We start from the raw sequence: 11,689 nt of genomic DNA, 5'->3' as shown, positions 1-11,689 counted from the left end.
TGAGATTTTATTGACTTCATTTAGGAACACATGAAGTTAACTTTCGGGGGATTTCTCAGGACAATCATCGTAGCAGCTCTGTCACAAGGTGCAGCAGGGAGTGACAACTGAAGGGTCAGATGCTCGCCCTGACCCCTGAGGTTTTACTTTGCACAGATATTACACCACAGTTAACATCTCCTTTGAGATGTGATCTCCTCTCTAAAATTAGCGAGTGGGACCAGGCTGTTGTGATTGTAAACATGTTTCAAAAACACTTTTGTAACTCTTATCTATAAATCCCTTCAATGAAATATTAGAGAGTTATTCAGCTGTGAAACTACGTAGAAGGGTCATTTTCCTTATCCTGGGTCAGCATTTTCTGACTTTCTGTAAACACTCACATGATGCTTGTTAATAGGCTTCCTCATGCAGAAAATTCTTGGCAGTCACTGGAAAAGTTCTCCAAAAGACTGATTACTTTCCCTTTGCCTGAGGCCAGCTGCTGATCATGGCTCTTACGTAGCATGACAAACACAATAAATATCAGAACATGCAACCAGGGTTGAAGCGCTCAGTCATGCATCAGTTACAGCCTGGACCACCAGTGCCCCAGGAGGTTTATTAATGTGTTGTGACCTGTTGGTACAGGTTACCAAGAGTTTAAAAATAGGTAGGGGTGGGAAGGATGGGGAGAGAAAAAGATGGATCTAGCTGGAGCTTGCCCAACTGCCAGCTCTCACGGTCTGATTTGTTGGATTGGATGGTTTGGATGGATTGAATTGGTTGGATGTATCAGATGGATTCGATGAATCTGGTGGATTGGATGGCTTGGATAGAAGAACTTTCTAGGGTGTTCCCTATCTACCCTGTCTGATGGGATGGACTGCAGCTGGCAAGTCCTGCCCTGCTGTCCAGAATTCCCATTGCTCAGAATTCTCAGTCTGCATCACCTTTTTTTTTAATTAATGTTCTTAAGAACACAGATTGCACACTTGGACCGTGATGAATTGTGCCATCTTATTTCCTGAAGACTAGCTCTAAATAAAATAAATACAGGCATTTCTAGGAGCATGTAGAAGATTCTTAACTATCAGTAATGGTAATGATCCTACACACAAGCACAGTGCTGCCCAGATGGATTCCTAAGCACTTTGCAAATGTTGTTACTTGGATTAACATATAAAAGAGCTCAGCAGAGCTGCAGAGAAAAATGAAACAGTAATTGTAACAATGGACAGCAGCACTACAGTAACCCAGGACAAATGAAATGTTCTGCGGCCCTCTGAAGCATGCGTGGGGCAGGAAAGAGGGAGGAAGGCGTTTAGAAAAACTCTGTGGAATTTGACTAAAATAGCTATACCATATAACAAAAAATGTTTTGCAACTGTTGTTATAAAGTTATTCACTTTGAATGAGTTGTCAGCCTTTAAACTACTACAAAGCTGTTTGATGGAATGCTATTGTGAAATAAAGTACTTTGGGGCCTAAAGTTAGGGAAAACAAGGATAAGTAAAACGGTGGAAAACAACCCTCAATATACCCTTTTCAGATTTTTCAGTGAGCAATTAATGGGTGTGTGCCAAAGAAAGCATTAAAAAGGTATATAAGTGGTAATACCCTTGCAGAAAACACCCAAAATTAGAACCAGATATCACTCTTTCAGTCATAATTTGGATCATAGGACAAAACTGCATTACTGCACATTGGCAAAATACCATGAGTTCATACAAATGTATGATGCTGTATGTGATAATGTCTCTTCACTGAAGTCAGTACAAACAAGTTCAAGATCTCTGTTCTGTGTCTCCCCAGAAGGACTTCTCTAGTGATTTTCTGGGCTTTGTTTATCATGGTTGCAAAGAAATTTAAAGTTTATAATGGCACAATAAGAACTTCCCCTAATATCAATAAAAAAAACTATCAAAGTTTACAAGGAAAGCAGTGGCACAGGCTAGATATGCCCAGAGGAGACTCATTATAAGGACAAGATTCCCTAAGTCTTTAAAATTTCTTTCCTATTTTTTAATTTCCAGCTCTTAGATGAGATTTCCATGCACACACACAGATGCTGAATTTCACCTCCTTTATAAAATGACCAAAAAGTTACAGTGTCAATTTACAAAAGAAGATGATTTGTTAATGTCTTACTGATGGAAAGCTCTTTAAACATTGTTCATGTATTTCTCTGTTCCAGTTTTTTTTCTTCCCTTCCCCACCAAAGCACTTTGTCTTGGCTTTGCTCACACTGATGTTTCAGGAGGACACTTCAGCTTGAAGCAACAGCAATACAAGTTTCTGTATGCAGCCTTTGGTGTATTGTGCTCCTAGTAGATACTGATACATTGCTATGAACTGAATATAACTGCAAAGGCAGATAGATACGAGTGAAAATGTAGCTTTAAGCAGACTAGATGGATGGTGAAATTAAATGCATACATGAAGACATTGTCCCAGTTTCATTTGTAAATTGTGAGGTTCTTACCTAACCTTTACCTCTTTGGAGAGAGAATTTGAGGATACCGTTGTTAATAGCATGAAAGTGACATCTCACTGCTCAATACCAAACAAAAAGAATCACAAATATTAGGAACTATTGGTAAAGCAATAGAGAACAAAACAGAGTTAATCATTGTGCCTTTATATAAATGCATGGCGTGTCTGTGTCTTTGTACTGTTCTGCTCTTTTCATCTCAGAAAGAATATAGTGGAACTGGAAAAAGGTTCAATTGTCCTTGATTGTCAAGGGCTATCAATATATAGGATGTGTTCTGTGCAAGGAATAGCTAAGTAAGATAAGATTCTTCTTTCTGGAAAAGAGACAAATTACAAGGGACATGCTAGAGGGCTATAAAATCAGGAGTGAGCTGGAGAGGATGGATAGGGGTTGATTGTTCACTGTCTCTTCCACTATAAGTACTGGGGCTCATCAGAGTAAGATAGAGGGAACAAGCTTCAAAACAAACAGAAATGAGTTATTCCTAATGCAGCAGGTAATTCATCAGCAATACTGCCTGCCTGCCTTAGTATTTAGTGAACACTGAAGATTTAGGGGGGACCAAGGGGAAACTGAACATATGAATGGGAAAAAAAATGCATCAGAGGATACCAACTACACAGAAACCAGGCTTAACCCCTGAGCTGGGAAGAGGTGGTGGCTGGGAGAGTATCACAGAAGGAGATAGTCTGTCCTTGCCTTATTCTCAGTCCTTCTCAGTTTACCCCTTATGACAGCTGTTACCTCCAAGCCTGCCTCCTGCCAACCTAGCTTCTCACCGGTTGCGCTATTCTTATATTTGATGCATAACGGCACCTTAACACAGGAGGATTCTTGGCCCTTCCAACTTGTGTACATGAATGCAGTTCCTAAACTGCATTTAGCACCTATTCACCTTCACACTAAAAAATATGCCTTTATGTGGCAAGTCAACAATGCTCTGATTCGAAAGGTGTTCTGTCAATCAGTATAAATATGCAGTTTGTATTCACAGTCCAGTTCTTTTCTTTAGTCTTTTCTGTATCTGTGCTTTTCATGGCTGTGCTATGCCATTTTTATTGCAAAACAAAGGAAAGATCTTTGTAATTCACAAGGAAATCTTAATTTGCTTTTCGCAGTGGACTTAAAGCCAGTGATTGATGTGTTCCAGTAATTAAGATTTGCTACCTGTGAAATGCTAAATGTAAGATTTAGGAAGACAGGGGAATGGATGAAAACAAAATATATTAGCAACTTTCACGTCTTGTGTTACCGTGTTCAGTATTCTGCCCATTTATGTTTGAACAAGTGAGCAAATTTCACATACATGAAGATAATCCTGCATAATGGGGAGAGAAAACTGATCGTCATTCTGCCTATTGAGAAGGAATGATTGAGCACCTAATGTCAGTATACATTGTCTCAGCGGAAAAAAGAAATGAAAACTGTGGGTATTGAACAAGTTAGAAGTTATAGAGATGATCAAAGAATCATAAAATCATTAAGGTTGGAAAAGACCTCCAAGATCATCTAGTCCAAACACCCGTCCCCACCATGCCAGCTACCCACATCCCTCAGTGCCACATCTCCACATTTCTTGAACACCTCCAGGGACGGTGACTCCACCACCTCTGTGGGCAGCCTGTGCCAATACATCACCACTCTTTCTGCGAAGAAATTTTTCCTAATATCCAGTCTGAACCTCCTCTGCCACAACTTAAGGCCATTGACTCTTGTCCTATTACTGTTACCTCGGAGAAGAGGCTGGTCCTCCACCTTGCTACAGTCTCTTTTCACACAGTTGTAGACAGTGATAAAGTCTCCCCTGAGCTTCCTCCTCTCCAGACTCAACAATAGAATCCTTTGATAATGATGGTGGATTTTAGCTTCATGTAGCCATTAGATGTCTTACTGTTCACAGCTCAGAGTACCTTTACACAGCACAAAGCCATACAGTGATACTGAAGATAGGTCTGGCAGGTGAGTGCAGTAGTGCAAAGTCCAAAGCCAGGAGTGTGCTGCTATGTAAGCACTGACATACGTTGCGTCTCTGCGATTTTCTTTTTGGAGTTTGCTAAGTCTGTTCTGATCACTGCTCTTCTAGTAAGTAAGGCCAAGAAAACACTTAGCCTGTGACTCATTCTTTTTCTCAGCCTCTCTGCAGGGTTAATTAGAACGTACATGTATGCACCTTGCATTATTGGGCTATGCAGTGTAGAATTTTTTTTACATATTTGAACAAGCTACCTGGCCTGCAGAAGATGAATTTCAACCATTTGAGTTGCTTAAAGAAAACTAGATGTCTTTCCAAACTTTCCAGTCACCTGGAGTTACAGACTCGATACAGTCATTGCTGCATGACAACCTCCGACCTCTTCTACGTTGCAGAGAGCAACTAGGTGAGCATGGAAATCCCTCCAAGCTTTAACATCCAAGAACAGCTGAACCACTTACCTGTCTGAAACAGATAATGACCAAAACAAATGTCAGTACGTATAACCAATTTTTAAGCAGCCTGCTACTGAGCTGCATTATCACCAGGTGAGATCTTCAACCTTCATTTATACGCTTACCTAGCAAAACATCATCTATGAAGCTCTGAGCTCTCTGGAGCCTTGGAAGGTGAGAGGAAGTTTCTCTTGCTTTTGCAGTTCTCCACAGCCTGGTAAGCTGGAAGCAGGGGCACATGCAGCCAGGCTGAAGACTGAACCCAAGAACAAAGCAGAACAAGGAGTCTGCAAGCAGGATTCTTCCCACTATGCTAACGTGTTTACTTTGTGGTACTGTAATTTTCTAGCAGATGAGCTGATCCAATTAAGCCATTGCTATTAAATTAAAAAGCCATGATGATCTGACTGCATTTGGGAGGCATAACAGCTATAATATTTGACCTATGGGGATATACACACCTTGGAAATACATTGCTTTATGATAAGTAGCAGTTAACAGCCAGGATGCTCTTGTTGTGGGCAGAAGAAAGGCAACACCAAAAACATCTCAGATGTACTCAGAGCTGTGACACAATCTTAACATCTTGTAATGTATTGTGCAAATATTACTTTCAGATAAAAAGTGGTTCTATATTTCATTTGTTATTGAGCTCTTTGCTTTGACAATGAAGTTCAGCCATCAAGTGATTCTACAAAGCTGCTGCACTTCTATAGTCATCAAACAGAAGGTCAGTGAGATGAAGGCGTCATACTGTCTTTTTCACATTGTCAGTGGTTAAAGCAGGACTTCAGTTGCGCTTCATTTTTAAGATTGGCTTTAATTTTAAGTGTTCAGCTTCCCTTATTCACAACAAGGGAGTTATTTTATATCAGAACTCCTTAAATGTCTTCTGCAGCCACCAGCTGCCATGAGAGGTACAGGCCAAAAAAATTACAATAAGAACTTAGTAAATGGATAATTAAGAATGTCACATATATTACAGAAAGTTCAAACTTTCTTTTAAAAATTTCCCAGTTTCTTTTCTCCTTTCCTCTCCCTTTTCATCCTAATGATAAACAGCTTTGTGATAATCTGCTTCTGTTTTATCACTTGCAGAGAGCAGTTATGTGTTCTTTTCCTTTTGATATGTAGAGTTTTTAACCCTGCTTAACCAAGCAACAGAAAAATGTATTTCGGATCTGAGTGCTTTCTCATGTTTGCTTATAAACCCATTTTATTTTACTTTATCTATTATTTTTAATATCACCTTCTGAATGTCTACCTTTTAATTGGTTCAATAAAAGAGACTTTATGGATGCCATAGAACAAAAAAGGTCACTTCTAATATACATGAAGAGTATTACAAGTCTAAACAATAAATGCTTTTACCCATTTTTCCAGTTCAGAAACCCTCCTTTCAGTTTCTTTCTACTTTCAACAGCAGTTTCATATTATTTCTGCCTTCTGTCTATTTTATCAAATGATCATTACAGCTGTCACAGGTGGTACTGCAGTAATCACGATTATTCAAATGAGAGGAAAAATATTTTTGATCTAACAAGAAAACAAACAAACAAACAAAAGGAATTAATATGAGAAGCAATCTTGATTCCCTTCCCAAAGAAAGCTTTACCTGCACTGCATAAGCAATGAGGCAGGTCACTGTGTGCTTTCTTTAATATTTTTCACAGGGAGGATTTTCTGTCCAAATGCTTATTTAATTTGATAAATAAAGTGGTGAAAATTGGTCCTTGCTTTAAAAGGGAAGTTATCCTCTGGGACCGTTGCTCTTCTCTTGCTGGAGAGCAGCTCAGTGGACCTGAGGGTCAATTAATGATAGAGGTTGAATAGAAGCAGAAATGCTGGTGATTTACCTTGCCTTTTACTCAGGACCTTGCAGAGGAAGTTCCCCAATGCTTTGAACTTGCCACCTGAACCATCTGAAGACACAGACTGCTACACACAGAGGTAACTAAAAAAACCTACATGATTTTACATACAAATGAAAACATAGGAAACAGCACCAAGAGAAACTATTGTGAACTATGGATGGGATGCTGCAGCACAACATCACATCGGGGATGTCATCCTGCATTTCTTTCTGACCACTATGTACCCTTTGTTTTTGTCAACATTGCTACATTAACTAACTTTTGTTCTTCCCACACTGACCCATCTCCAAGGATCTATTTATTAAATGTAAATGTATTAAATTTCACTTCAGACTTTCTTTTACCAGTGTGAGGACAGCCAAAGTCTTGGGTCTTGTCTTGCTGCTCTCAGATCCTTGGCCATTGGCACTCCGGATAGTTCCATCTGCAGCAAATCTTATGGTGCAACACCCACAGTTCATGCACTGGTGTAGGACTTCCCAATATCTTTGAACCTCTGAGTGAGGCCAGTGGCATCTGAATGAGAAATGGAAGCCTCAGAGTGACGTGGGACATGGAAGTCTCAGTTTGCAGAGTTGATGTCACACAATGTGTGATTTCTCTTTTCAAAATTCCTTAATGTCAATGTATGATAAAATATGCTTTTAGTTAATAAACCTAGTTCATAAAAATTAACACGTTGTTTTACAGAGGCATCAAATCCTGATGAACATCCTAAGGAATAGGAAAAAAAAAAAATCCTGTGAATTGTCAGCAGCAAATCTTCAGGCTACAGGTAGAAGTGATCTTTAATTGTCCATGACAGAAAAAAAGCAGGCAATTTAATGGCTTTGAATTTAACGAAGATCCAGATGACTTTAAGAGAATTCCTGTGCCTATAGTACTCAAATATGTGTATGTTAGTCAGCCACAAAAAAGTACAGAGGGGCTATATACAACTCAAAGAGGAAATGAAATGCCCTTAACTCTCAAGAGGACGTTTATGTACAAGCAGCAAGGAGCTTCAGCCTCTCTTTCCACAGTTTTATAAAAAACAACCATTCAAAAAGATGAAAAACCAGCATCCTCTGTTGCTGCCACTAGGTCAGTGTTATAGCACAGCGGGTGTTCACCTGTCAGTCAGCTGAAAAGACTGTTCAAGAACAGTCTTAAACTGTCTTTGGTTGTTGTACTAAGGGACATGATTTAGTGGGGAAATACTGGTGGTAGGTAGATGGTTGGGCTGAATGATCTCAGAGATCTTTTCTAAGGTTCATGATTCTATGAATTCTAAGCATGCAAGTAGGCTACCTCTTAGAAGTCTATGGGACATCACTGAGAGCCAATGCCAAATGCACATGGATATGCAGTAGGGCAAATGATGAAAAAAGATGATTAGGTGAAAAGGAAAATGTCTTTAGTTATGAAATGACTGATTAACATGAAAATCTTGTGGCCAGTTTACAAAGATATTGGATTTAGCGGGAGAATTACTGAGAGTCAAACAAACTCGTATTTATGTAAAGACACACATCAGAGCGACTAAAAGAACATTTATTTGAAAAAAAAAATTGATTTCATTTCCATCTTTCACTAGGAAACTATTCTTTATGAAGAAAGAAAAATGTGAGTCCTTTGCAAAATATGAAATCCATTCAATATCCACTCCCTCCTAGAAAGTCTTGTCACACTTTTTTGCTGTTAATCAATGATCTGTAAGATGGCCAGGCTTTAATCAAAGGAAATGTTATTATTCTGCAGGTAAAAGTGCTTGTAACATGCCAAACGGTGTTTGTTTGAACTTTAATGGATAAAGCCTAGAGAGCAAGTTTCATTAGTCTGCAGAGAAAAAACCATTTATTTATCATTATGTGTGAAGCCACAAGTTTTCTGTATTTGCTTATGATCTTGACAATTTTCAGATAAAATTATAGTAATAATCATGAAAAAGTCCCTGAAGCCTTAGAATATTTCCTGTGAGGAAAGAAGACATTGTTTCCATTTGATAATCAAATAAATAAATAAATAAATAAATAAATAAATAAATAAATAAGTAAGATCAAAATCTGGCATTTAAATTCAAGCTAAATAAAAATCTCAAAAGGTTTTGTCTTTTCTGTGAGCAGAAGAAACACAGGGTATTCACGAGGAGATGTTTACATTCTTGTTCTTGAGCTTAGGGATCTGAACAGTTATGCCCCCAAAGCAGTAGCTTCCTGCAATATTAACCAAACCATCAGAAGCTCCCAGCTCTGGGAAGCCAGGCTGGATATTTTGGAAGAAAGATCTTTCTCCAGAGATTTCAGGTACTTTCACTCTGAGTTGCAGCTATATCACTGATAATTTTATTTGTGCAGTTCTTGTGAAGGTCCCTGTTGGTGAGTGCAGGTAAAACCCTTATGTCCCAGATTATGAATTCTATGAAAAGTCTTGTTATATTTCAGTAGTGGACAAAGGCTCACAGAGAGCAATCAGATTAGAAGAAGGAAGTACTTACTGTGTTAGAATATTAGAATAAAATTTGATGAATCCTGGTTCTGATTTAAGGAATTAAAAATAATGACGTGTAAAAAATAAATAATGCTCTAAAAAACCTGCTTATTTCATTGCATTTCATCTATTTCACTACTATTGAAGATTATCCTAGCACTGTATTATCTGAAAATTACTTCTCAGACTCATTTGCATTTACCATACTTGACTCCATAATTCCCAGCAAAATGCTAATCTTGGCTCTTCTGAAACCAAAATTCATATAAACTCTCAAAGACTGACAAAATACTTATCTACCTGTATGGCAGCAGTGCTACCAAGTGAAGTCAGGACTTCTGGGCTATAAGCATTGCTCACAAACTGAGAAAAGACATACACTCCAATTATTTACTGCCCAAATTGTCAAGACAGAAGAAATGGAAAGCTGCATAGAGAAAAACAATGTGAGGGAATCAGTTTGCAGCCAGCTGAACATGAGCCAGCAGTGTGCCCAGGTATCCAAGAAGGACAATGGAATCCTGGCTTGTATCAGAAGCAGTGCAGTCAGCAGGAGCAGGGAGGTAATCATTCCCTTGAATTCAGCACTGGTGAAGGTCACACCTGGAGTGCTGTGTTCAGTTTTGGGCCCCTTGCTACAAGAAAGAAGGGCCTTGGAGTGTGCCCAGAGGACAACGAAGCTGGTGAGGGGTCTGCTACACAGGTCTTACGAGGAATGGCTGAGGGAACTGGGATTGTTTAGTCTGGAGAAAAGGAGGCTCAGGGGAAACCCTATAACTCTCTACAGCAAGGAGGTACATGGTAGGTTGTAATGAGGTGGAGGTCAGCCTCTTCTTCCAGGTAATAGCAATAGAACAAGAGGGAATGTCCTCATGTTGTGCCAGGGGAGATTCAGGTTGGATATTAAGAAAAAAATTATTCTCAGAAAGAGTGGTGATGCATTGGAACTGGGTGGCCAGGGTGGTGGTGGAGTCACCATCCCTGGAGAAGTTAAGAAATACAAAGATAGGGCACTGATGGAAATGGTTAGTGGTCATGGTGTGGATGGGCTGATGGTTGGACAAGGTGATTTTAGTGATCTTTTCCAACCTTAACGATTCTATGATTCTGCAAAATAATTATTGTACAAAGCAGGATATTATTCTTATTTTGCAAATGAAGACCTGAAGAATGCAGAGAGCTAAAGGGCTTGTTTTTAATATTGCTGTATATATGATATTCATGTGGGTTCATTTGGGGCCAATCCTGATTTTGCATATACTGAACAACTATCCCAGCATCTCATTTCACACCCTATCAGCCCTGCTTACACTAAATTGCTATTCAGTACCTGTTTATTTCCTGTTTCTTTCAGAAGAATGACCTGCCATTGTGTACAAGGATATTGCCATCTAATCCTGTCACACACAGCCCCTGCGGCAGATCTGAGAACTGAAGCCAAGCTCTCCATTCCTGGCCAATACCTCACTCACAAGGTCATTTTTCCTCACAACGGGTAGTGATGACTAAATGGTAATGTAATGGTGACTCAGGATAATAATGTTGCCTTTTGACCATGCTAAGCCATCATTAAAGTTAGCAATCCACTTCCATGCTCAGTTCACCTGTCAGCTTCTAAGGAATGGTTGAGCTTGATGGTTGGACTTTAGAGTTGGACTTGAGAATCTTGAGGATCTTTTCCAACCTAGATGATTCTTTGATTCTATATTTCCAAATATTTGTGTGTTCACATGACATATCCTGCCATTTGTTACTCCCTTGCTAAAATGACAAACTTTCATTCCTTTCAGCCTTGACCTGATCTGACACCTCTTGGTTCAGCCAGCTCCTTAGCAAAATTCTGCTGAGAATCTACAACATGTGTGCTGTGCTGTAAATACTGAGAAAGCAGTGTGATTTAGATGAAACACTGAGCCTGGGGCTACAGCAAGCTGCATGGATTATCTAGTCCAACCAAAAATTCACTCTTCAAGGTGTGGCCATAGATGCTAGCCATGCAGCAGCTTCTGTTCTCTGCACTACATTTCCTCTAGTTTACCTATTAACAGCTGGTTTCTTACCAAAGGAGAATTGTCTCTGTTAATGTCTCAATGGAATAATGACCAGGGTAAAGAGAAGCTTTACATCTGAATACTTTATACCATGACTGGAAAAAAAAAAACAACCAATGAATAAAATTGCCAAAAACATTTGCTTCTTTATGAAAATAAGAACAATCACAGTTACTGTAATACTGCATTTACATGACATGACATACTTGCTAGGTCAGTACCCTGACATGATAAGAGGTGAGCAGTCATGGGGTAAATGTAATGTCTGCACCCAAAGCCATAAGTACGAAAAATAAAATATAAAAATAAACATGGACAGATTCAGAGTAGTTCAGTTGGAACAGGAATAAGAAATGGAGTAACAAATTAAAAGGAATTCACTCCTGGTTGTT

This window comes from Meleagris gallopavo, chromosome 4 (genome assembly GCF_000146605.3).
Source record: "Meleagris gallopavo isolate NT-WF06-2002-E0010 breed Aviagen turkey brand Nicholas breeding stock chromosome 4, Turkey_5.1, whole genome shotgun sequence".
In the NCBI taxonomy this organism is placed as follows: Eukaryota; Metazoa; Chordata; class Aves; order Galliformes; family Phasianidae; genus Meleagris; species Meleagris gallopavo.
Note: the sequence above shows the minus strand (reverse complement) of the source record.